The 27,834-nt window shown below is 39.9% G+C and overlaps 1 pseudogene across 1 annotated transcript; it reads left to right on the forward strand.

The window, feature by feature from the left end:
• LOC143584604 (pathogenesis-related genes transcriptional activator PTI6-like) lies at nt 1–26,046 on the forward strand (annotated as a pseudogene). The gene is made up of 2 exons (XR_013144387.1): nt 1–703; nt 26,035–26,046. The product of XR_013144387.1 is annotated as a pathogenesis-related genes transcriptional activator PTI6-like (transcript).
• Nucleotides 26,047–27,834: the final 1,788 nt, after the last annotated feature.

Raw genomic sequence — 27,834 nt, forward strand, 5'->3', positions numbered from 1 at the left:
ATGAAGAGAGGTCGTACGGACACCACCGTACGATCGGCGGTCAAGTTCTCCGAGCACGTGGTAACGACCACTAAATCACCTCTCGCCCGGTCTCCGGTGACTAAGAAGCGGATCGTACGGATCACGGTGACGGATCCCTACGCTACGGATACGGACTCCTCCGGCCGGTGAAGCGAGTGAAGAAGCACGTGTCGGTGATTGATTTCGGTACCAAATCCACGGTGAAGAAGTTTAGAGGCGTTCTACGGCGGCCGTGGGGGCGGGGGGCGGCGGAGATCCGTGATCCGAACCGGAGAAAACGGTTACTGTGGACAGTCAAAGTCAAACGAGTAGCAGCGTAGTGTAAACGTTATGTCGCCGACGTCTGTCCTCCGTGATGACGGCGAGTTAACGTCGTTTGACTGTTTGAACTTTTCTGACGTGGACCCGTTTGTGTTTGATATGGACCTGCCGTTTAGTTTGCCGGAGGAGTTCGACGATTTTAATATCGACGATTTTCTCGTTGACTTATGAATATTAAATTAAATTATTAAATATTATTGTATATTTTGTCAAGTTTGGTATGAAGGTTAATTTTGTAGGAAACAAGGGCTAGTTTGGTAAATTGATGCGGATGGGAGTGTATTATAGTGAGTTGGTTTTGTATATTGCAATTTTGTGTATGTATTTTGTCTGTGAACTGGGGACATTTGCTGGTAATTAAGTAAGTATATTTCAAGGTTTTCTATTATCAAATGTTTTGTTGAATTTATTTTATCATATTTTATTTTAGTGTTAAATTATAACGAAAACACATACATGCTCCTGACATATGTACATGAGAATAATATATTTTTTACGTACATTTGTTATATCCATCATTGTCTACTTGAAAAGCCAATAGTAGATCTTTGATTATGTTTTACAAAGGGGTTTTTTACATACACCATATGGTGTTTCCAAAATACCCACTCAATCCGTCACACATCATTCGATATGTGGTGGATTGCTTGGGTGTTTTGGAAAAATGTGTTTTTTGTTATTTTACTGTTTTTATTTTATTTTATTATGTTTTTGTCTTTTTGTTGTTTTTTCTTTTATTTATTTTCTTTTGTTTGTTTTGTTTTTTTGTTAGTCGGGTGTAACCATTTTTTGTTCAATTTTGGAAGGTGACAACGAAACAACAATTTTAAAATTAAAAACGAACAAAATAAAAGAAACGAGATTTATATAATAATAATTAGTACATAACGAATTATGTTTGTTTTCTTTATTTGATGTCGGGTGTAACCAATTTTTGATCGGTTTTAAAGTAATAACGAAACAACAATTTTAAAATTGAAAACGAACAAAATAAGCATAACGCATAACCAGATTTATATAATAATATTAATAATTAATACATTACGAGTTCAAAAAAAAACCCAAACGAGTTCGGGAAAAAGTAACAGCATACAAAAAACAAATCTAAAATGCAGCACCACCCGCGTCGTCATCGCTCCTCTCCTCGTCGAAACGTGGCGCTGGTGCTGTGTACTGGGCTACATGTTGTTGGGCAGACATATACCCAACCATCCAGGTCATCTGAGTACGGAGCTGTGACACGTCACGCTCTAGTCTCCGTAGCCGGGAGTCAGTGGCCGCATCCAAACGCACGGCGCGATATGTACGCGGAACGTGTTGCGGGTGCTGATGCAGTGGCTGTTATGAACACGATAAATTAACGTTAATTAGACGAGGATACAGAAAAAATTAACGATAAAATAGAACGTACCACCGTCCTCCTCGCCCTCATTACCGTCAACATTGTCAACCTCGACGCCCTGAATATGCACCTCCGGCTCCTTGATTGGCGGAGGCTCAACAAGAGGGACATCAACGTACGGGGGAGCATGCAGATCAGTGACCAGGTGATACCGGCCGTTAATGTTCCGGACGATGCGCATGCCCTGTGCCCGTGAACGGTCCAGCTCTCGCAGCAGAATCGACGACTGAATGGGTAGGTCATCCAGTAGGTCCCCGTAGCCCAAAGAAATCGCAATCCACGTAACGAACATGCCACCGACCAACGACACGCGGCCCTGCCTGTGCCAGTAAATGGCGAAATAGTCGCCGAAAGCGAGAGCTAGGTTGCAGTGTCTCCCCGTAAGCAGGCATCGCAAAAAAAAAACAGGTCACGGAGGTTGCAGTGATCTGCCCTCTGGTGACGACCCTGTACGGTCTAAGCGATAAGCCTGTGTAGGTACCTGTACAAAATACAATAAAATATTATTATATTATATTATATTATAATATATTATACATATACATATACAAACCTGTGCAACGGGTCCCTGATGCATGAGGCTCGGCAGTCTGGGGCGTATTCTTCGCCGTCGGTAGGCCAAGGTTCATCGCTAATAGCCGTCCAAAAACGTCTCAACACGTCATCTGGGGTATCGTGTATGCTCTCCGTGTAAACAGGGTCTATTAAATCCTGAACTGTGTAAAAGCCGAGCGCCAAAGCAAACTCCTCCATCGATAGATAACGCTCCTCCCCGAACACACGGAACTGAACCTCTGCCAGACGGGTATCCGCACCATCAAGCATCATCTCGACCTGCGGCTCTCCATCCGGGCGTGGCCTGAAACAATACTTACACGTTTGTTAAATCTACTTTATAAGTTAATTGAAAAGAAAAAAAAATAGCTGAAAAGGAACATAGAGTAAAACTCTAGCGTGAGCGCCCGGTACGCTGTAACACCCCGACCAAAGGCGGATTATACATCGGGGCGCCACATATTGTTTCATTACTCGTGACACTATTGGGTGTCAATATTTAATAAATATATTCATTCACGCATGCGCAACGTATACATAAGATATAAATAAACCAACATAAATCAATATATTATAAATCAAAATATTCGAACAGCAATAACTTGTCTTGATACATTTTAATCTAGGTCCAAAAGTAAAAACGTCCTATGTGTCCACAAGCTCCAAAACAGCTACTGCAAACCTGAACATGTGTTAAAATAAACGTCAAACACTTGCGTGTTGGTGAGAAATCAAGTTTAATACAATACATAGATAACAATAAATCTGCGCGCAACACGTGTATGTCTGGTGTTTAACAAGGGTGCAATCAGATTGTGATCAAGCCTAGATAGATCATAGCTCATAGTTTATAGTTCAATCCGTGCTCCCAATTGAGCACAAAAACGAGAAAACATCTGTGCAAGTGTAAAACAAGAAAACCGTAAACGATAGGTCTCCCGTGTTCATCTAATGGATCCATGAAAACTTCGGAATAGGCCGAACAAAGCGGTTAATGATACACACATACAAATAAACAGCCAAGTAAACGTCCTCAACACATGGGATACTGCGCGACTAAAGCTCATAAACAAGTTTAAGACTCTAAGTTTGTATGAACACATGAACATCCCAAAACATTAAAAGCAAAACGGGATTAGGTACGAGATTACTCACTTGATAAACGGTGCGGTGTAAGATAAAGCAAGAACCAACTTTAAACAAGCACAAGTTAACCTATAATTAAAGATTATAGTTTTAACGATCTGTTTTTAAGTCTTGATTATAAGTTAGCATAATTAATAAGTAAATTATTATATATAATATATATATTACCGGAAAAGCAGGACAGAACAGGGAGGAAGACGGAGGCAGAGAGGAGGACGGCAGAGAGAGCAAGGAGCAAGAGAGAATAAGAGAGATTAAGTGTTTGTGTGTGTAGTGTTAAGAAAAAAATAAGATTATTATTTATAGAGAAACCCTAGGAGACATAAATCCAGAAAAAGGGGAAAAGATCTTTAACAGGATCAAGCAAAAGATATCAAAAGCATAAGAAAACAAAAGCAAAAGATATAGAAAGATATGGCAGCTGCAGGGGGCAAAGGAAAAGCTGTCAGGGAACAGTAAAAAGCATGGGCGGGTCAGATAAAGGTACTGGTCAAGCATGGCAAAAGCAGATCTCAAAAGATTATCAGTCACTTTATCTGCCAACCAATGGGGTTGGCGCGCATGCTGCGCCGAAAGTAACTTTTCAGACATAAAGCAGATTAGGTCAACAGCACAAAAGATAAGACAACACAAAAGCAAACGGCTAGATTCAACAGAAGAAAACTAAAAGGGTTAGCGCGAGAAGGCTAAGGCGCAAAGGCAGACACAGAAGGTCAAGAGAGCGCGAGCGCGAAGGCAGACAGAAACAACCTTAACGCGTCGCGGAAAGAACTACATTTCTAAGCGCGTCGCGGGAAGAATCACATTTCTTAGCGCGCCGCGGGAGGAACTAGAATTCCTAGCGCGCCGCGGGAAGAACTATAATTCTTCGCGCGTCGAGGGATGAACTACGATTCTTAGCGCGCTGCGAGAAGAACTACAAATCCTTAGCGCGTCGCGGGAAGAACTACCGTTCTTAGCGCGCTGCGAGAAGAATTACAAATCCTAAGCGCGCTGCGAGAAGAGTTCGTCTCGCGAATCGCTGAAACAGGTGGTCTTCACGCAGGATTCCTTGTAAGGGAGTCTGGCGCGTGGAGCTGCGCAGACAACCTTAGGCGGGAAGGAACAAAGGACAAGCAAAGAGTTAGAAGAAAAAGAGGGAAACAAGGCGTAAGGGCGGGACGGCGACAAGAGGGAAAAGAAGGCGGAAAGAGAGAAGGAGAGGGACGGGACGGCGGAAAGAAAAAGAGAGAGAAAGAGGCGGGAAAGAAATATATATTATTATTATTAAAAATAAAGTATAAGTATAAATAAATATTAAATCATAAAAGAAAGAGATCGGGTCAGAGAAACGGGTACCTGGGTCGGGTCGGATCGGGGCAGATGTCACAGTCTCCCCTACTTTAAGAAATTTCGTCCCGAAATTTATCTCGAAGTAGGTTGCGCAGAGAACAGGTGCGGGTACTTGATCTTCATTTGATCTTCCCTTTCCCATGTAAACTCGGCTCCGCGCTTGGACTCCCAGCGAACTTTCACGATAGGGATACGACTGCGCTTGGTTTGCTTTACCTCGCGATCCATAATCTCAACAGGCTTCTCAACGAAATGCATAGTTTCATCAACTTGAACTTCATCAAGTGGAATGTGAAGGTTCTCGTCAGCTAAACACTTCTTGAGATTGGATACATGGAACGTTGGATGCACATTACTGAGCGCGGGCGGCAGGTCTAGTCTGTAGGTAACTTTTCCTACACGCGCGAGAATCTTGAATGGACCAACATAACGAGGAGCAAGCTTACCTTTCTTCCCAAAGCGGACAACACCCTTCCAGGGCGACACTTTGAGGAGAACAAGATCACCAACTTGAAATTCGAGAGGCTTCCGTCTACGATCTGCGTAACTCTTCTGTCGGCTTCTGGCAGTCAGCAGATGATCACGGATCTTGGCGATTTTATCGGTTGTCTCTTGAACAAGTTCGGGTCCTGTGATTTGAGTTTCACCCACTTCGCTCCAACAAATCGGGGAGCGGCACTTACGACCGTAAAGTGCTTCAAATGGGGCCATACCAATACTGGAATGATAGCTGTTATTATAAGAGAACTCGATCAAAGGTAGGTGTGAATCCCAATTACCTCCAAAATCAAGAACACAAGATCGGAGCATATCCTCAAGAGTTTGAATAGTTCGCTCAGACTGACCGTCAGTCTGAGGATGATACGCCGTACTCATGTCCAAGCGAGTTCCTAGCGCAGATTGGAGAGATTTCCAAAAGCGAGATATAAAACGGCCATCGCGATCGGATATGATGCTCAAAGGAGTACCATGGCGGCAGACAATTTCCTTGACATAAAGCTGCACGAGTTGCTCAACACGGTAGTTTTCACGAATGGGCAGGAAGTGAGCAGACTTAGTCAAACGATCCACTATTACCCAAATGCTATCATGTTTGCTTGCTGTCAAAGGTAACTTGGTAATAAAGTCCATCGCTACACATTCCCATTTCCACGCAGGAATTTCTGGTTGTTCGAGCAAACCAGATGGGCGTTGGTGTTCAGCTTTTACTTTAGAACAAGTCAGGCATCTAGCTACGAACACAGCAATATCCTTCTTCATGCCGGGCCACCAATAAGTAATGCGCAAATCCTTGTACATCTTATCAGCGCCAGGATGAATAGAATACCGAGATTTATGCGCTTCACTCAGGATATCAGCGCGAAGATTCTCATCAAAGGGAATCCAGATGCGATTAAGATAGCAGAGAATTCCACCCAGATTAGGGACAAAATGCGCTTCCGCGCCACACGCTAACTCGGCGCGAAGGTTACCATTACTGATGGATGCGCGCTGCGCGTCACGAATGCGCGATTCAAGGGTGCTTTGAATCGGCGCGAAGTGAAGCTGGGTGCGCGGCAAGATACAGTTAAGCTGGCAGGGTTTTCGGCTGAGCGCATCGGCTACCACATTAGCCTTACCAGGATGATACCGGATCTCACAATCGTAATCGCTGATGAGTTCGTTCCATCGGCGTTGCCTCATGTTAAGTTTCTTCTGATCAAAGATATGCTGAAGGCTTTTATGGTCAGTGTAAAGGATACACTTAGTACCATAAAGGTAGTGTCTCCAGATCTTCAAGGCAAAAACAACTGCACCAAGTTCGAGGTCGTGAGTTGTATAATTCTTTTCATGAACCTTGAGTTGCCTTGATGCGTAAGCGATAACCTTGCCTCGTTGCATAAGAACACAACCGAGACCTTGGTTGGAGGCATCGCAGTACACGACAAAATCATCATTACCCTCAGGTAGCGCAAGAACAGGAGCTTCACACAACAAACGCTTGAGCGTTAGAAAGGCTTCTTCTTGCTTCGAGCCCCAAATATACGGTTTACCTTTGTGCGTTAGAGCTGTTAAAGGCAAAGCGATCTTCGAGAAGTTCGAAATGAATCGCCGGTAGTAACCAGCTAAGCCCAGAAAGGAACGGATCTCAGAAGGAGAGGATGGCGTAATCCAGTTCTTGATTGCTTCAATTTTGGATGGGTCGACATGAATACCCATCTTGTTCACAACATGACCAAGAAACTGTACTTCATCAGACCAGAATTCGCACTTGGAAAGCTTAGCATAGAGTTGCTCAGCTCTAAGCTTTTGCAATACCAATCGGAGATGTTGCTCATGCTCGGCCTTGGTCTTAGAATACACCAGAACATCATCGATAAACACGATCACGAATTTATCCAAGAAAGGCCTACACACCCGATTCATTAGATCCATGAAAACGGCGGGTGCGTTGGTTAAACCGAAGGACATGACCAAGAATTCAAAATGGCCATAACGAGTTCGAAAAGCAGTCTTCGGAACATCTTCATCGCGGATGCGCAACTGGTGATAGCCAGAGCGGAGATCAATCTTCGAGAAACAGGAGGCACCTTGGAGTTGATCAAAGAGGTCGTCAATACGCGGTAAGGGATACCGGTTTTTAATGGTGAGTTTGTTCAACTCGCGGTAATCAATACACATGCGAAACGATCCATCTTTCTTTTTAACGAACAACACCGGAGCACCCCAGGGCGAAGAGCTAGGGCGAATGAATCCTTTAGCGGTCAACTCTTGAAGTTGACTTGCCAATTCTTGCATCTCAGCGGGCGCAAGACGGTAAGGAGATTTAGCTACGGGGGAAGCACGAGGGACAAGGTAAATACGGAACTCGACTTCACGAGCGGGAGGGATACCAGGAAGATCATCAGGAAAAACTTCAGGGAAATCACGCACGACAGGGATATCGCGAAGCTTCTTCTTTTCATCAGCAGGTTTGACCACATGGGCTAGAAATGCAATACACTTCTTCCGCATGAGTCTTCGGGCTTCGGCGCAAGACATAAGTTTAAGACCGCGGGAGGGTTTTTCGCCGTAGATATGAAGATCACCATTTTCTCGAGGTATGCGAATCATCTTTTTGGCGCAAATAACTTCGGCGCGATTATGCGAGAGCCAGTCCATACCAATAATAACATCAAAGCTTCCAAGAGGCATGGGGATGAGGTCGATCAGGAAATCGTTTTCGTTAAGGTTAAGCGTGCAATTTTTAATCACAGAGTTAATTAAAACAGTTTCGCCATTAGCCAATTCAACTGAAAAATCTTCTTTTAAGTTATCGCGCGGTCGCGCAAGCTTCTGCTCGAAGGCGCGAGAGATAAAACTTCGATCGGCGCCAGTATCAAAAAGTACAGAAGCATAAAATCCGTTAAGCAAAAATGTACCATTAACTACGTCATTATTCGCTTGCGCTTGGTGCGCGGTTATGTTAAAAGCTCGTCCACGCGTCACTTGGTTTGAAATCTGGTTCACCGGATTCGCTTGTGTGATTTGCACTTGTAGTCTCGGGCACGCGTTCCGGAAATGACTGGGATCACCGCAGTTATAGCACGACCTGGGTCGTGGGTTTTGGTAGGTTGGTTGTGGATTCTGCGGGTAGACTGGTGGTGTTGGCGCAATTGGGTTGGCGGGAGGGACTCTACAGTATTCGGTTGAGTGACCAACGCGGCCACATCGGTTACATTGTCGACACGGGGTCTGAGTTGGGTGGTGAAGTCTACAGGTTGGGCAAAAGGGTTGGTTTCCTGTGTAAGGTTTCTTAGGAGGCGGGGCAGGGAGTGCGGGATTGGTTAAGGCATAGTTGTGGACTACAGGAGGTGTTGGGTAGGCTGACAGAGGGTTAGGCGCATAAACTGGAGGTTGGTATGCGGGTTGCTGGACTATGGGTGGGCTGGTAAGCGCATAGGCTTGTCTGCGCCTACGTTTCTGGTTATGGTTTGAGGGTTCTGGTTTGGTTGCTGCGGGTTCAGAGACAGTTTTGGTGGGTTTGGTCTTCTCAGCTCCCCGCAGGAACAGGGTTCCTGCTCTGACATGGTTGTCGCTGAGCACAGCGGCCAACTCGATGGCGTCAGAGAGGGTTACTGGGTTTCTGGCCCATACAGAATCTTGAATTTCCATGGGGAGACCCCCAAGGAATTTCTCTATGGCTCGACGGGAAGGGGTAACAAGGTGAGGGACAAGCAGGCTTAGTTCATGGAAGCGCGTCGCGTACTCGCGCGCTTCACCGCTGTATTGCTTAAGATTCCAAAATTCTTCCTCCAAGCGCTTAACTTCGTTGGGAGGGCAGAATTCTCGCGTCAGAATTTCTTTGAATTCCTCCCAGGGCATGTTAGAAGCAGCCTCTGCGCCACGCGCATGAGCTACTCCATTCCACCATGTAAGCGCTCTAGATTCCAGGACACTGGAAGCATACAGGGTTCGTCTGTCTGAGGGGCATTGGGTGTGGAGGAAAGTGTTTTCAATCTTCTCGAGCCATTGGAGCATCACAGTGGCTCCTTCAAGACCTGTGAACTTCGGAGGGTTACCCGCGTTGAAGGATTTAATGTTATAACTGGAGGTATTGTTTTGGCTCAAGGCTTGGGCTATCGCGGCGGCCATTTCCTGGGAACGTTGCTGTCTACGCATGCGCGAGGCTTCTCTTCTCTGAAATCGGCGAGATAGCGGAGGCATTCTATAAAAGTTTTAATTTTAGTTAATATCTTGGTTTTAGCACAAGGTATAACCTCGAAAAGCTTGGTTTCACGGAGTTAGATACTATCAAAAGTTAAAGTAAAATAAATGACCCTAAATGCAGACTTAATAAAGGTAACAAATTCGAATCAAGAATCGACAATTCATGTATCACCATGACTTTTCGAGTTCCCAATTTAAAATATACGAGCAAACGAGTATTGGAGATTGACGATTCATGTATCACCATGACTTTTCAATCTTCAATATAAAATATACAAGAAAATGAGTATTGGAGGTTGACAATTCATGTATCACCATGACTTTTCAAGTCTCCAACCTCAGAACATAATCGTAAATGGAAATTGAAAATCAACTATTCATGTATCACCATGACTTTTCGGATTTTCAAATCCAACAAACGAATATGTAAGAAAAATCAATAAAAATCGAAGTTCAACAAAAATCGAAATATCGCGTAATAAAACATAAAATCATATACTGCGCAAGCGCGAGCATATTCATAAATAACGAGTAATTAACAATAAGCGCGCAAACATGAGATTTCTGTCATGCGCAAGAAGGGACTCTTAGGTATTCTAGGCCGTTACGTCTAACCACCTATCCTAAAGTCAACGAGCTCTGATACCAATCTGTAACACCCCGACCAAAGGCGGATTATACATCGGGGCGCCACATATTGTTTCATTACTCGTGACACTATTGGGTGTCAATATTTAATAAATATATTCATTCACGCATGCGCAACGTATACATAAGATATAAATAAACCAACATAAATCAATATATTATAAATCAAAATATTCGAACAGCAATAACTTGTCTTGATACATTTTAATCTAGGTCCAAAAGTAAAAACGTCCTATGTGTCCACAAGCTCCAAAACAGCTACTGCAAACCTGAACATGTGTTAAAATAAACGTCAAACACTTGCGTGTTGGTGAGAAATCAAGTTTAATACAATACATAGATAACAATAAATCTGCGAGCAACACGTGTATGTCTGGTGTTTAACAAGGGTGCAATCAGATTGTGATCAAGCCTAGATAGATCATAGCTCATAGTTTATAGTTCAATCCGTGCTCCCAATTGAGCACAAAAACGAGAAAACATCTGTGCAAGTGTAAAACAAGAAAACCGTAAACGATAGGTCTCCCGTGTTCATCTAATGGATCCATGAAAACTTCGGAATAGGCCGAACAAAGCGGTTAATGATACACACATACAAATAAACAGCCAAGTAAACGTCCTCAACACATGGGATACTGCGCGACTAAAGCTCATAAACAAGTTTAAGACTCTAAGTTTGTATGAACACATGAACATCCCAAAACATTAAAAGCAAAACGGGATTAGGTACGAGATTACTCACTTGATAAACGGTGCGGTGTAAGATAAAGCAAGAACCAACTTTAAACAAGCACAAGTTAACCTATAATTAAAGATTATAGTTTTAACGATCTGTTTTTAAGTCTTGATTATAAGTTAGCATAATTAATAAGTAAATTATTATATATAATATATATATTACCGGAAAAGCAGGACAGAACAGGGAGGAAGACGGAGGCAGAGAGGAGGACGGCAGAGAGAGCAAGGAGCAAGAGAGAATAAGAGAGATTAAGTGTTTGTGTGTGTAGTGTTAAGAAAAAAATAAGATTATTATTTATAGAGAAACCCTAGGAGACATAAATCCAGAAAAAGGGGAAAAGATCTTTAACAGGATCAAGCAAAAGATATCAAAAGCATAAGAAAACAAAAGCAAAAGATATAGAAAGATATGGCAGCTGCAGGGGGCAAAGGAAAAGCTGTCAGGGAACAGTAAAAAGCATGGGCGGGTCAGATAAAGGTACTGGTCAAGCATGGCAAAAGCAGATCTCAAAAGATTATCAGTCACTTTATCTGCCAACCAATGGGGTTGGCGCGCATGCTGCGCCGAAAGTAACTTTTCAGACATAAAGCAGATTAGGTCAACAGCACAAAAGATAAGACAACACAAAAGCAAACGGCTAGATTCAACAGAAGAAAACTAAAAGGGTTAGCGCGAGAAGGCTAAGGCGCAAAGGCAGACACAGAAGGTCAAGAGAGCGCGAGCGCGAAGGCAGACAGAAACAACCTTAACGCGTCGCGGAAAGAACTACATTTCTAAGCGCGTCGCGGGAAGAATCACATTTCTTAGCGCGCCGCGGGAGGAACTAGAATTCCTAGCGCGCCGCGGGAAGAACTATAATTCTTCGCGCGTCGAGGGATGAACTACGATTCTTAGCGCGCTGCGAGAAGAACTACAAATCCTTAGCGCGTCGCGGGAAGAACTACCGTTCTTAGCGCGCTGCGAGAAGAATTACAAATCCTAAGCGCGCTGCGAGAAGAGTTCGTCTCGCGAATCGCTGAAACAGGTGGTCTTCACGCAGGATTCCTTGTAAGGGAGTCTGGCGCGTGGAGCTGCGCAGACAACCTTAGGCGGGAAGGAACAAAGGACAAGCAAAGAGTTAGAAGAAAAAGAGGGAAACAAGGCGTAAGGGCGGGACGGCGACAAGAGGGAAAAGAAGGCGGAAAGAGAGAAGGAGAGGGACGGGACGGCGGAAAGAAAAAGAGAGAGAAAGAGGCGGGAAGGAAATATATATTATTATTATTAAAAATAAAGTATAAGTATAAATAAATATTAAATCATAAAAGAAAGAGATCGGGTCAGAGAAACGGGTACCTGGGTCGGGTCGGATCGGGGCAGATGTCACATACGCTGGCTGCTGGGCGGTAAACAATCTCTCCCACGATGTGTTCTTCCCAAAAATATTTATTATTCTCTCTTCGGCCCCAACACTTTTTATAAACTCCTCAGACAAGGTCGAGGTAGGTTGCGGCACCATTTTCGGAAGATGCGTAAACCGGATATGAAAATCGGACTCCGGGTCAAACGCCAAATGCGCGTAGCCAACAAGATGCTCATCCCCTTGAACATATCTATTCGCCATCTATGTTTAAGATATAAATATAATGTGTATTTTTATTTATTATAATTATATAATACGGATAACCGGTTTTCTATCCCGTTTCATTATCAAACCCGTTTTCAAACCCGTAACCCAAATCTATCCCGTTTCATTATCAAACCCGTAACCCAACCCGTTTGTTAACCTCAAACCCAAATCTAACTCGTTTCATTATCAAACCCGTTTTAAAACCCGTTTGTTAACCTCAAACCTAAATCTAACTCGTTTCATTATCAAACCCGTTTGTTAACCTCAAAACCAAAATCTAACCCGTAACCCAAACCCGTTTTCAAACCCGTAACCCAAACCCATTTTCAAATCCGAATCCAAACCCGTTTGAAAAAGTTTGATAACCTAAAACCCAAATCTAACCCGTTTCATTATCAAACTGATATGGTCTAAAGTATATATATTTTTATATAAATATTTCCTAAACTTTGAGAGTTTTTGAGTTAGTTTTTATTAAATATTAATCTCAGTTGGTTCTTATTTATACTTTAAAGGTTTCAAAAGACTTGAGAGTGAACACGATGCATTTTTATACTATTTATAGAATATTTATTTATCTTATAATTGTATCATTCGTGCTAGAAACTTATTTATCTTGCTTGTTCGTAAATGTTAAAGAATTTAAGTGTTATGAGCTACAATAATAGTTATAGTAAAAGAAAAGGATACGGTTAAGTTAGAAATCGTATGCCATTTATCATGAATGTGTGATTTAAATGAATTTGGTATTCTAATATTTGATAATACTTTTATTATGTGCAGAGAGTTTTAACTTGGATTAAAAGTGGGCTCGAATCTAGCAAAGAGAATCAATAACAAAGAAAAAGGCACTTTGGGCTGATTAATGAAATTGATCATGTGCGCTAAACTAGTTTTAGCCTAAACTGATGGGCTGTTACTAGGTCCATATTATTTTTGGAGAGAAAGAAAAGGCCATTATATAAATTAAGATGGGAAAATAACAAAACGGAGGGCTTGTGGAGGCTGCTACTGTACAAAGAACTAGGATTAATATAAGCAGCCTAACACGTCAAAGTGTCGACTCACGGCAATTTCAAGAAAGAAAATAAAGAAGCAGCCAAGCACGTCAAGCTCCCTAGCTGGTCAACAAAGTCTCACGCGTAAAAAGCAAGCAGCTAGGTCAATTAATTTAACCAGGCTAGTAGCTCAATCAAATTTATTAGCCTAATCAAATTTATTTCTTTTTACGATGAACTGTAATATATATTTTATCTTTGTTTCATTCGTGATTATGATTGCTAAACTATTAGACTGCCTGGGTTTGGATGAATACTTTTTAAACTCGTTTTATTTTCAGTTTTGGATTATTATTGATTGGTTCATGTTTTGGTAAAGTTTTTATTTTATTTGATTGTGATGCATATGCGTATTTGGTATTAATTTATAATCAATTTATTGTTTCATATGCGTCTTTTTGAATGTCTTTCATGTATGGATGCATATTAGGTTGTTTACTGTGTGTTTACAACTAGTTTATGGTATATAGTTAACGTATTCCATAGGAACGATAATTGAGAGTTTAGAGATATCTTATATTCTGTCACTTGAGAGACCAGGAGGTAATTAAGTGTCGTCTGTTTTGGTCTTTTGCGGGTTTGGGTAGTGATTGCATGGGAGTGAGTTACCCTAGACTTCTCTAGATTCTTACAGTTCCGAATTATAACCGAATTTAATAAGAATACCCCTTTACGCCTTAGGGTGTTTTGTGATTAGAGAGACCGGGAGGTGATTTAGTCATTGGGTACCTTAGCATATTTAGGTATCATGAGACCGGGAGGTGATCCGAACCATTAGACCATTGAGCTTACATGATATTTAGGTTTCTTAGGTATTGTTGGTGAGACCGGGAGGTGACCTAGCATACTTTAGTTATTCCTTAAGTTTCATATTTTTAGAATACGGTACCAATCATAAATCCAATTCCGAGAGTTTACGAGCTTACTAGTAGGATTCCTTGCGTAGGTAGTTATCACTCCTATTTGTCTGTGTCTAGTTTAGAGTAAGTACTATTTATTTTATATTTAATAATTAAAAAAGACAAAATTTAATAAAATCAATATATTTAAGTTATTAGTCAAAGTCCAGTTTAGGTGTCGCTAGTGTCCTGAAGGTTCGATATCCGGACTAACTATAGTCGATAGGTACACTTGCCTGTCTAGTGGTCTAGCATTAGGAGAGTCTATATTTATAAATTTAAAACTAGAGTGTCTAAGTTAGGTTAGGTTTTTTAATAGACCGTTTTGCACATCACAAACCCGTTTTAAAACCTGTTTGTTAACCTCAAACCCAAATCTAATTCGTTTCATTATCAAACCCGTTTGTTAACCTCAAACCCAAATCTAATCCGTTTCATTATCAAACCCGTTTGTTAACCTCAACCCCAAAATCTAACCCGTAACCCAAACCAGTTTTCAAACCCGTAACCCAAACTCGTTTTCAAATCTGAATCCAAACCCGTTTGAAAATGTTTGATAACCTAAAACCCAAATCTAACCCGTTTCATTATCAAACCCGTTTGTTAACCTCAAACCCAAATCTAACTCGTAACCGAAACCCGTTTTCAAACCCATAACCCAAACCCGTTTTCAAATCCGAATCCAAGCCCGTTTAGAAAAAGTTTGATAACCTAAAACCCAAATCTAACATCAAACCCTTAATCCAACCAGTTTTCAAATCCGAATCCAAACCCGATTTCAAACCTCAAACCCTAACCCTTAATCTAAATCAAAACCTATATCAAACTAGAGTATAATACAGGTATTTTACTTACCTTGATGTTGCCGGGTCGGATCTGGAATAGGGTTATATCAAACGGAGACGATGTTCAGATCTGGAATCGATGTGTTAGGGTTTGTGTTTGTTATGTTTGAATGTGTAACCAGACGGCGATAGTATCTGTGTGAACATCGATCTGCCACTGATCGACCGATGTGCCACAGATTAGGTTTTTTTTTTATTTTTTTTTCTTTTTTATTTAAGAATCAAAGACGCAACATATATTTTATATAAAATAATATTATGTTCATAATATATAAACGGATTTATACTAATATCAACACAAATTTGATATTAAACCAATAATAAATTACAAAATTGAATAATTACATCAAAAAGCACCGGATATTACATCAAATTCTATACAGCGACTAATTCCTAATCATCTTCTGGTTTATTAGCAGTTTCTGGATAAGCACTCCAAAATTAGCATCAACACAGTAGATATTTGCCTCGGCTCTCCACATACTGGCAAGTCACCGAAATCTGTCTCGGTCACGGCTACAGGTTTGCCTCACAAAAAATGGGTTATAGTTATGCCCGGTAGCTGTGTTGGTCACAGCACTCCAGTCACCGGAATGTCAAATCCGCCAGGATACACCAGATAACTTTAAATAATGTACCCTATACAGGTACATTTATGCCTGCATATCTCCTCCACCAGCTGTGGAGGCCCTTGCTGATATTATCGAGTCACTGATCGGTTAACATCAGCAAGTCGACAATTTGGGGTGACACCGAATTCATAAAAAACCCAAGATTGCTCAATGCACCCCATGTGGGCGCATCGGTGCAATCTTTCTTGATACTGGAAACCCCATGAAGGTTGATACGGGACTTTATTATGTGGCTGACCAGTGCTGATCCCCACAATCACCACTATCCCCAATAAAGGACACTGTTTGGATATAAGAAGGGGGACTACTAAAGTGTTCCGCCAGCACGCGGCAGCTGCACTGGTAGCACATAAGTTCAAAGTAACATCTACACAGTCACCACTATTATTTTTAATATATATTTTATTTTATAAATATATATTTTTAAAATTTATTTTATATATATTATTTATATTTACTATTTTATATTTTGTAATAATAACGGACTCCAAAGTAGCCTTTACACAGCCACCACTATTTCTGAACGAAATTATTCTGGCTGTGTAGATGCTATTTTCGGACTCCGTCGTCATTATTTTCCGCCAACATATGGTTTTATTTGGGCTTTTATTATGTAATAATAACGGACTCCAAAATAGCATTTACACAGCCACCACTATTTCAGAACGAAATTATTATGGCTATGTAATGCTATTTTCGGACTCCATCGTCATTATTTTCCGGTGGTGGTGGTGGTTTTGATGGTATAATATGGTGATGTTTTGATTGAAAGGTTGAGAGGTTGAGCGTTTTTTGTGGTTTTGGCGAGTTGAATGGTTATAACCTGTGGGTATTTAACACAATCAAATATGGATTAGATCCGCCACATATTGACCGATCTGCTACGGATCTGATCTGTAGAATCCATAGCAGATCGGTCGATATGTGGCGGATCTGATCCGCAGGCAGATATTTCTTGTATATTTTATATTATTTCTTTTTATAAAATATATTATTTTATAAAATATATATTATTTTTAAAAATATATATTTATCATGTTATTTCTTATTAAAAAATTGTTGATAACACAAATATTATACTTTTTAAAAATACTTTTAAAAAAAAATACATTATCAAAAATATATTTTATCATGTTATATCTTATTATAAAAATATATTATTTTAAAAATATAAATTTTATCATGTTATATCTTATTAAAAAATTATTGATAACACAAACATTTTATTAATAATTATTCATAATAATACAAACATTTTATTCATAGTTTCTCAAACAGCGTATATATCATCCTAAATAAAATGGCTCTTTAGTTTGCACTCACCAAGTTTCCCTTGTTCGCAGATACTCTTTTATACGATCTTCGTACAAAGACTTCCATTCGTGTGCCGCCTCATTGGCGTATCCTTCCCATTGACGTGCTGGTAGCGGCACGGGGAAATTCCCTTCTAATTGTATGTTGAGCCAATGATGATCTTTAACAGTTAGATAGCTATCACTAGAATCTGAGATAGTTGTTCCGGACTCATTCTCATAGGGAAGTAACTCTCACTGGAAGTCAGATGGAGATTGATTAAAACACACTCATACGTTTGAGCCACTACGTGTCCGTACCCAGGTACCGTAAACCAGCGACTCTTTTGCTGGAATAAAGCAGACGTCGAGTAGTCTAGCGAATCACGAACCGTGTCATAATTACCGGTTGTCTCGTAGTTCAACCTGTGCCTCCACCACTATTGGTTAGTGTCCATCTCATTCCTCATGCGTGCTCTAACGTCTTTCCAGTCTTTTTGACGCATGCCTAAACCGAGAGCGATTTCTCGGAAGCCGCAATTACCATCTGGCTTTACATCGCTTATTCCGGAAATGAACGGGAATGCCCAGGTGGGAATGAGGTGCGTATACTTTTCTATGACTTGGACGTGCTTTGGGTTACGCAGTAATGGGAAACCAAGGTCGGTTGCGGTCTGTTGCTTTTTAGATGATTGTTTCGGTGGTTTAGGTATCTTAAATCGGGGCTGAGACTGAGACTGGGAACGCGACAACGAATGGGTGGGGGTTTCGGGTGTTGGTTCCCGTGACAGGGAGGGGGCGTACGAGTTGTGTCTGTAAGGATCAAATGACGGGGACGGGTCGTACGAGCTGTGTCTGTGGGGTTCAAATGACTGGGACGGGGCGTACGAGCTCTGTCTGTTGGGATCAAATGAAGGGGACGGGGCGTACGAGGTGTGTCTATGGGGATCAAATGACAGGGACGTGGCATACGAGGTGTGTCTGTAGGGATCAAATGACGGGGACGGGGAGTACGAGCTGTGTCTGTAAGGATCAGTTGACGGGGACGGGGAGTACGAGCTGTGTCTGTGGGGATCAAATGACTGGGACGGGGAGTACGAGCTTTGTCTAGGGGTTTCGTTTTTATTTTGGCTTGTTGGTTTAGATTTGGACGCCCCCAAGGGTCCTCTCGTTTCACAGACTCCTCCTTGTTTGATTTCCCAAGAAGAACAAACATTATCTTTGAGAGTAGACTTCTTTTTGCATTCAGTTGTTTAGTCCTAGAACTTGTTTTTTCACATCTTCCAGTTCCGCTTCATAATCTGGTTCTTCGTATCGAACAAACGCCAGACTGAAATCGAGCTTCATCCAAAAGGGGTCTATGTCTTTTAATTGAATATGTGTATTGTTAATAGTGTACCAGTTAAGCTTACAAGCACACGGCAAGCCCTAGGATGTTTTTAACCGGTGGTCGCACGAACCCCTCGTATCTTGCAATGTGTCAAGCAAAGTCAGCTCTTTGCCAAGTTTAGCGAGAGAAAAAATTGACACCCTATTATGTAGCTTATTAAACAAAGTCAACTTATGGTACTTATTGATCCTAATACGGGAGTCTTCAAGGGTCACACCGATTTATTCCATTTGGGAATTCATGACTTCAAGAGCAAACGCCGCAATAGAGTCTAGCGAATTGTTCAGCTCCGGAAGGTATCTCTTCAAGTTCGCGTGCTGGCCCTCTACTCTGTTTGTTGTATGCTCGCCGAAGTTTAGTCGGTCGTCAATCCAGCAGGACACGAACTTATCTTTGTATGGATCTACCTAGTTGTCGCGAATATAATACCAAGCCTCTACAAACAAATAAAAAAAAACAATTTAGGCAATGTACAAGTAGAATCTAAAATCATGTGTATGTAGGGAACAACGACTTACCACATCTGCCGTGTCTAGCTAACGTTGCTTCCATTTGACCGCAGTTGTAGTCGTACATAGATTTGTTGGCGACTCATACATTACTTTCCATCAGTAAGAGAAGGATTCAAAGATATCTGTCTGAAAAAGACTCTTATGTTTTTTCTTTATGTTATGTGTGATGTGCCACCTACAAAGGTTTTTTTTAGCTTCGGGAAAGACTGTTTCACAGGATTTCATCAAGGCTTGGTCTCTGTCAGTCAGGATCACACGCGGCTCCCTACAATCGCCGAGCATGTCTTTAAGTCGTTCCAGGGCCCATGTGAAGTTACACTTTTGTTCCCTAAAGATAACCGCGTGCGCAATACAAAAAGACTTTGATGTCGACGTCACACCAACAAACTGAACAAACGGCCACTTGTACATGTTGGTGTTGTACGTCGTGTCAATCAACAACAAATCTGGGAACGCACGCCACATGGTATGCGACTTCTCATGACAGAAGAAAACATTCTCCGTCCTGTTGGTGGAAGGATTCTCCCATGTGTAAAAGGTAAACCCATGGGTTTGAAGAAATTTTCAAGTACCTACGTTGGGTTTAATAAAAAAATTACTAAATATTACAAATATTCTTATTAAATATCAGAATTATAATAAAAATAATATAATAATATAATATTATAAATAATATTCTTATTAAATCTTACAGAATATATATATTTTATATATGATAAAACCATATAATATATATTCAAAATAATATATATTAAAAAGAGTTTTACAAAATAATTATATTCTTACAAAAAGTACCTGCATGGGGGTGTCACCAATCTTATCTTGGTCATCAATGAGCTTCACGACGTTGTATATGTCCCTAGTAATTCATTTATTACAGGGAAAGCGTTCCTTTATGGTTGCCTTAGTTTAGTAGGCCTCAGACCCTGCCTATGTAACGTCGCAATCATATCAATTTCCTCGTCGGTCAGTTTCCTTAGAGCCGGGTGCCCCTCCTCAAACACAACGGGATTGTGGTTGTGCGTCCCGTTGACAACCTCTAGCTTCGAACAATCACCTGCCGCGTTGTACCTCCCGACAAGTTTAAATGGACAACCCATTTTAATACTCCAGGTATGCCTCACCCTTGCATTGAGTTTTGGTTCCCCACCTCGATTGCATACAAGTTCAACACTTTTGTTCCTTGAACGTTGGACAGAGATAACACAACCATGCTCCCGTCCTGTCATCTTAACCCAATCCACCAACTCATCACAAGAATTAAAATACTGATATCAAGCAATGTAAATAAAGTAATATTTAGTAATGTGTTGAAAAGAATAATAATAAGTTTAAAAAAACATAGGTCATACATTATCAGTTACATAGGAAAATGTCGTCTCCCGTATGTAATGATCACCATCATCATCATCATCATCATCAACATCGTCATCGCCACCTTCGTCGTGATCCTCTTGAATGTCATTAACGACGTTGCTCGTGACTGGTCTTGACATGTATGGTTGCTCTCCTAAAGGTAAATGGTACGAATTTTGGGTTCCGTAATACGGACAGTCTACATGTAACTTCTGCGAAGACTGACCATAAGGCTCCTCAAGTCTGGCATCATATGTATTCGGTGATGTCCTATTATCCTCTGGCCAGGAAGGTTGAATACCGCCGTATATGATATACCCCTGATATTATATGATGACAATGTATAATATTTAAAAAATAACTAACGATCTATTGTACTATATAAATATACTAAATAACCTGTTCAGGATTTGGTAAGTCGTACTACTTGATATTTGCATAGCCCGGATCATGGTTCGAGTCTGGAAGTTCATTCAAATCTGGCAAGCCCGACTGCTCCGGCTGATCGTTATTTGTGTAGCCCGACTGCTCGTCGTTCCCGTCACCAAACAAAATATCATACAACGACATTGTCTTTATATATTTTAACAAATATTAGGTTAGATACTTGTTTTTATATTTCACAAATTGAGGAAACCTTCAAATATTTAGAAAAAGGGAGACGGAAACCTTCAAATTCAATTATTGACTTAATCTGTGGCATATCACCCGATCCGTGGCATATCATGTGCGAGGTTTGACTGATTTGATAGTCCGAGGTTGACGTGTACGAGGTCTATGGCGGATCGCTCAATATGTGGCGGATCGGGTACAGACATAATAAGACAAATCACTTTGACATAATAAGACAAAAACCTGTGATCTATGGCGGATCGCCCGATTGGTGGCGGATTAGGTGGGTGTTTTTTATTTTGGGTGGTGTCTCTAGTAGGACCCTTTACAAATCTTTCACACTATAAACAGAATGTAAATTCCATTGAAAGTGGGAACTTTATAATTCTAATTTCTTAATTTAAAAACCAAAAACAAATTTTTAAGAATTTTCTATTTCTATGAAGCGGTGGCAGGACAACCAGATTGTTTAACAATAGGATTGGTCTCGTATACCAACATCCAACGTTGAGAGTAAAGAATGGGAAGAATGTGTGAAAAGGATGGTTGTGGTGGTCTTTGGAATACTGGTGTTAGTTCTTGGGAGTGGTTGGAAGATAAGTCAAGTGAGTTTTCGGTAAAGTCAGTTAAGAATATGATTATCTCAAGTAGGGATGTGAGCAATCTTTGTTATGAAATGGTGTAATGGGTTCCGTCCAAAAGTTATCCATGTGTGGAGGGCTGAATTGAATAGAATACCAACTCAAGATACGCCAATTAGGAGGAATATCCAAGTTCAATTTAGTAGGTGTGGGTTATGTGGTTAGCACCTGAAATGATCTAGCATATATTTTATAGACTATTTGGTGACTTAGGTGGTATGGAAGTGGTTAGTGTAAGGTGCCAATGATACGACTTATTCAGATAGAGATTTTCTTATGTTTCATGATCAGGTGGGTTTGGGGAAGGTTGAGAAAGAAGCATTTCAAGGGATTCTAATTATAGTCCTGGAGTATTTGATAAGCTAGGAACAAGAACACGTTTGGTGGTAAAGATATGAAGATTGAATACATGATTGAAGATATAAAGTCATGGAGTTTTCTTTGGTTGAAGTAAAAGTTGAAATTTAGATTGGTCTCATGGTTATACTGGTGTTCCTTTAAGTTGATCTAATTTTTGGTGTTAGGACACATTTTTTTTGTTTTTGGTTTGGGAGGGGGGGGGGGGTTGTTCTTGGTTTGTGCTTATAAAAGTTAATAGTTTGAAAAAAATAAATACTAAATAAATAAAGATGAAGTGGTAACAGCATAACAACCAGAAAAGAGGAGAAATAGATTAATATGTAGTAATTTCCAAGCAGAATGATGCATAATCCAATTCGAATGTAATGAATTCGACTCAATATGTATCAGATACAGTTAAGGCTTTAGGATATTCTTAACTAAAGCATATAAGCACGTCTAGTCAAGTATAGCAAGAAATATGGAGATTGTCTAATAACAAAATAACACCCTTTTTCCACGCCTCTCTAGATAAAGTTAAGGTCGTTGGGACTTTGTTTGTTTTTAAGCTATTTTCAATACACAAAACAGTTTATTATTATTTGGTTATTTATTTTTTAAAACAACTTTTGACGTAAAATTAACAATCCTTAATTAACAAGGATGTTATTTTTGTAAAGTTTTGTTTGAATGCTCAGCGAATCTTCAAAATGGGTCACTGACTAAATTCATCACATCGGGACACATTCGTCTGCCAATCCGGTGAAAACTAACTAATGTAATTAGAATTTAATATTTAATTAAATGCTAAGTATATATGTTTCCATTGTATATTTTATTTAATATTTAATTAGAATTTGTTTGTTTTTAGTCAATATTTGTATACTACTAACATTATAATATTTTGTAGGTTCCAGGAGTTGATCGTGATCAAAAAATGGCGAAAAATGAGTCAATACGAGAAGCCGGAACACATCAAGAAGGAACCGGAAGGAGAACTGGTCAGAGCGCCCCCCCTACTCCCATAGGCCTCTCCGCGACCATGGAGGCACACCATGGCCGCGCGACGCCTAGACCCCCTATTTTCATATAGTTTTTGTTTTTTGTTCAGTATTGGGCCTTGTTTCAGTATATAAACACCCCCTAACCTTAACCTGAACAATACCCTACAGCCACCAGACGAATTTGGAGTTTACGAGAGCTATTATTCGAGATTCTTAGCGGTTTTGAAGGCAAGAGAGCATCCGGTGAAGAGATATACATTCAAGACTAAAGATTACAGGTTATATCACCTTTGATTTTCCGTTCTTTGTTACTTCACCAAGTTTTCTTACTTATTTACTTTGATTGATTCTGATTACATGACGCTAGGTTAAACTTTATAAACTACTTAGGTCTTGGTGAATCTTTGTTCGGTTTAATTTTGATTGGGATTCTTTTTGTTATGGATTTTATGTTTTAAGTAAACTATTGAGTTTTATTTAACCGATGCGTATGATTACTTGGTTTTATTTTCTTAGGTTTATTGTTTCACATTACCCTTGTTGATTATTTTATTTGATAAGGTTTTGTTAGGTCATTTACTGTGTGTTCTTTACTAGTTTGTGATTAAATTCGAATAGGATCATAGAAACAATAAAACTAATTAAATAAATAAAAGTGAGCTGCTAACCTAGAAAGCTGTAAGGTGATAGGTTGTTGATAGATCTTTGTTAGTTAGGATTTCTAGATTTTGTTCTTCGTAAGGAGTCTTTTTAGGTTTGATTGTCACCTTAGTTTATTAAGTCAACTGAGTCTTCTTAGCTATCTTTGATTTCCTCGCTGTATGGTAGAATTTTACCATAAAAGATACTTAAACATAAACAATTAAATAACCGTAAGGAAGTTTAATATATAAAACTGGTGTGTCTTAAGTTTAGTATATAAAACTACAAAAGGCAAGTCCACATTACTTAGGTTTTTGGCGCCGTTGCCGGGGACTCTTGGCGATTGCGTTATTAGCTTTGATTAGACTTTACTTGCTACATACGTGCTATTTGTTTTCTTTTCGTGTGAGTCGTAGGAGTCTAATTTAATTTTAGTTTATTTCTGTTTTAATTTTTAATATTTAGTCTACTTACTTGGTCTGTTGCGTTTTTTAGGTATATGCCACATCTTTGTTCACAAGGACCACCAATGGATACTCCTGGATTTTCTTCGTTGAAGACCAGGGCTAGTTCGTCAGCAGAGAAACAATCGTTAGAAGCTGGTTCTACACCAAAGTCATCACCACATAGTTCACCACCAGAAAGTCCAAGAAGTCAACCAGAAGTTCAAATGGCCGACGATAGAACAGTTGCTGCACAAGCCTTCGATGGCTTAAACGGAAACTAGTCGTGCATCATTATTCCCGACATCAACAATCCCAACTCATGGCAGATTCCGTCATACGTCATGAACTCTCTCATTCAAAATAACCAACTTCATGGGAGTGATGACGATGATGCACCATCACACATTAACCGGCTTTACCGCGTTTTAAAACTTTTTAATTTACAAGGTGATATTAAATATGTTATTTTCTTACATCTTTTCCCTATTTCAGTTGTGGGAAAGGCAACTCTTTAGCTTGACACTCAGCTACCTGGCACGTTCACCACTTGGGAAGAATTGCGGTCAGCTTTTATCAAGAAGTACTTCCCATCTGCTAAAGCATCTCATCTTCGTGATCAGATCCACTCCTTTAACAAGGAGCCGAATGAACCATATTGTCATACTTGGGAGCGCTTTCAGAATCTGCTATATCGTTGTTCACAAAATGGTCTCACACCATGGGCTCTTGGAGAAGTTTTACAATGGGCTGATTTACGAAACCCAAGTTCGCTTCGACACGACTGCAGGAGGAAATCTAATGGCTAAGAAAAATGTCACGAATGTAACGAGATGTTTGAAAGTTTTGCTCAATCAGAATACGCCAAAGTGCCACATCGCGGGAATTCCACTCCCATAACTAGTACATCCTCATCTGCTCGAGGTGTACACCAGATTAATCTGGATACTAGTGTGGCTGCTGCTTTGGAAACACTAACTAGAGAGGTGAAGGAATTTAAGACAAAGGTGGATAAGTGTGAGTTTTGTAGGGGTGGACATGGTACTTTGGAGTGCCCGTTGATAAATCAAGAGGTCGATTTTGTTGCTGGTCAAAATAGGTTACCCAACAATTACAACAACAACAAGAATAAGAACACCTACAAGAACCCAAATCAGAATAACTCTAATTGGCGTCCGTCGGGCGAACCACCTGGCTTTTAAACTTCTTATAACCAAGGACAAGGTTAGTATTTCAATAATAATAATAACAATGGTACTAATGTTCAAAATAATATGCAGGATTCGAATGGTGGAATAGGACATTTAAAGGATACGATGAAGCAAATCCTGGAGAGAGATCAAGCTACACAGAAAAAGTTCGCCGAGCACGACCTACTCTTCAAGAATCAACAATCATCGTTACTTGACCTTCAAAGGTCCATGGGCGATATTGCTCGGCGTCTCGACTAAAGGCCTCATGGATAGTTTTCTGGTACTACTCAACCGAATCCGGCCGCTCATATATAATGCTAAATATATATGTTTTCCTTGTATATTTTATTTAATATTTGATTGGTTTTTGTTCGTTTTTAGTCAAGATTTGTATACTAGTAACATTATTATGTTTGTAGGTTCTGGGAGTTGATCGTGGTCGAAAAGAGCGAAAAACGAGTCAAAACGAGCCAATATGAGGAGCCGAAACGCATCAGAAAATGAACCGGAAGAAGAACCGGTCGGACCGACCCCCCTAATATTGCACAACTTGCCGCGCGACCAGGGGACATACATGGTCGCGGGGGGCGGCCACCCATTCATTCCAGAAAGTTTCTGATTTTTGTCAGTATAAGGCGCAGTTCATTATAAATACACCCTTATACTTATCCTAAAAAATACCTTACAGCCACTAGACAAAATTGGAGATTACTTGAGCTATATTTCAAGATTCATGGCGGTTTTGATGGCAAGAGAGCATTCGGTGAAGAGTTATACACTCGAGAGTGAAGATTACGGGTTTTAGCACCTTTGATTTTCCGTTCTTTATTATTTCACCATGTTTTCTTATTTTATTACTTTGTTTGATTTTGATTACATGGTGCTAGGCAAAACTTTATAAACTACCTAGGTCGTGATGAACCTTTGTTTGGTTTGATTTTGATTGGGATTCTTTTCGTTATGGATTTTATGTTTTAAGTAAATTGTTGAGTTTGATGAAATTGATGCATATGATTACTTGGTTTTATTTTCTTAGGTTTATTGTTTCACATTATCCATGTTGATTGTTTCATAGGATATGGTTTTGTTAGGTCATTTACTCTGTGTTCTTGACTAGTTTGTAATTGATATGCATTAATATCATAGAAACAATAAAACTAATTAAATAAATAAAAGTGAGCTGCTAGCCTAGAAAGTTGTAAGGTGATAGGTTATTCTTAGATCTTTGTTGATCAGAATTGCTAGATTTAGTTCTTCGTAAGGAGTCCGTCTAGGTTTGATTGTCAGCTTAGTCTATTAAGTCAATTAAGGTTGCTTAGCTATCTTTGATTTTCGCATTGTAAGGTAGGATTTCACTATAAAGATACTAAAACATAAACAATTATATAACCGTAAGGAAGTTTAATATATAAAACGGGTGTATCTTAAAACTTGTGAGAAACTCATAGGTGTCTTCTTAAAGGGTCAAGGGTTCTATCTGTGCTTTCTATCAGGGTTTATCTTACGATCCTGTCTCCATAACTTAATTTTCCTAGTTAAATTGATATCTATAACTTAGGGGATTCTAGCCTAGGTAGTTACGTTCATCATCTGAATTAATCTAAGTAATTTACTAGTTTATTAATCTTTTAATTAATTAGAGTTTTTATTAGTTTATTAATATAATAATTAATTAGGGCTTAAGTAATCATTAGAGTTTATTATTATTTAATTAATTAGGGTTAAGTTAGTTTAATATTAACTAGTTTAAAATATTCCCCCTTTAATAATAATATTTAAATAGTCGTGTCAGTAAGTAGAGTCTAATTTGCTTGTTACGTAATTTAAAGAGTCTCGTGGGTTCGATATCCAGACTTACTTAGCTGTACTAGAGTCGGCCGGCACACTTGCCGGTTAGTAGTTTAATTTAAGTTTAAGAGTCTAGAGTATTACTTAGTGTTTAGATTAACATATTTTAGTTACTAAATGGTTTGACTACTTTTAGCACATCAAGGGAATACATGCATTTTCTAGATATGTTCTGATAGTTGAAGATCAATCTTCCGTTTATTGAAGCTCTCCAACGCATGCCAAAGTATGCGAAATTTTTGAAAGATTTGTGCAAGAGAAGAAATTGGTTAGGGGAGGTCCCATCTATTCCTCTTAACAGAGATTGTTCGGTGGTATTATTGAATCGGGTCCCGAAAAAGTTGTCGGGTCCGGGTGTGTTTACCATCCCATGTATGTTTGGAAGTGATATGATTAGTCAAGCGTTGGCGGATTTGGGTGCTAGTATTAATCTTATGCCATATTCGTTGTATGAGAATTTGGAGTCGGGCGAGCTTACACCGACTCGAATGTCGTTGTCATTGGCGGATCGTTCGGTTAAATATCCGAGGGGTATTATTGAGAATTTGCTAGTAAAAGTGGAAACTTTTGTGTTTCCGGTGGATTTTGTGGTACTTGATATGGAGGCCGAAGAAAGGGTTCCCATTATTCTTGGTCGCCCCGTTTTTGCGAACTGCGAAGGCTCTTATT

The sequence above is a fragment of the Bidens hawaiensis genome, unplaced genomic scaffold, assembly GCF_021521415.1.
Source record: "Bidens hawaiensis isolate Kalapana, Puna unplaced genomic scaffold, B.hawaiensis_p1.1 tig00033194_1, whole genome shotgun sequence".
NCBI lineage: Eukaryota > Viridiplantae > Streptophyta > Magnoliopsida > Asterales > Asteraceae > Bidens > Bidens hawaiensis.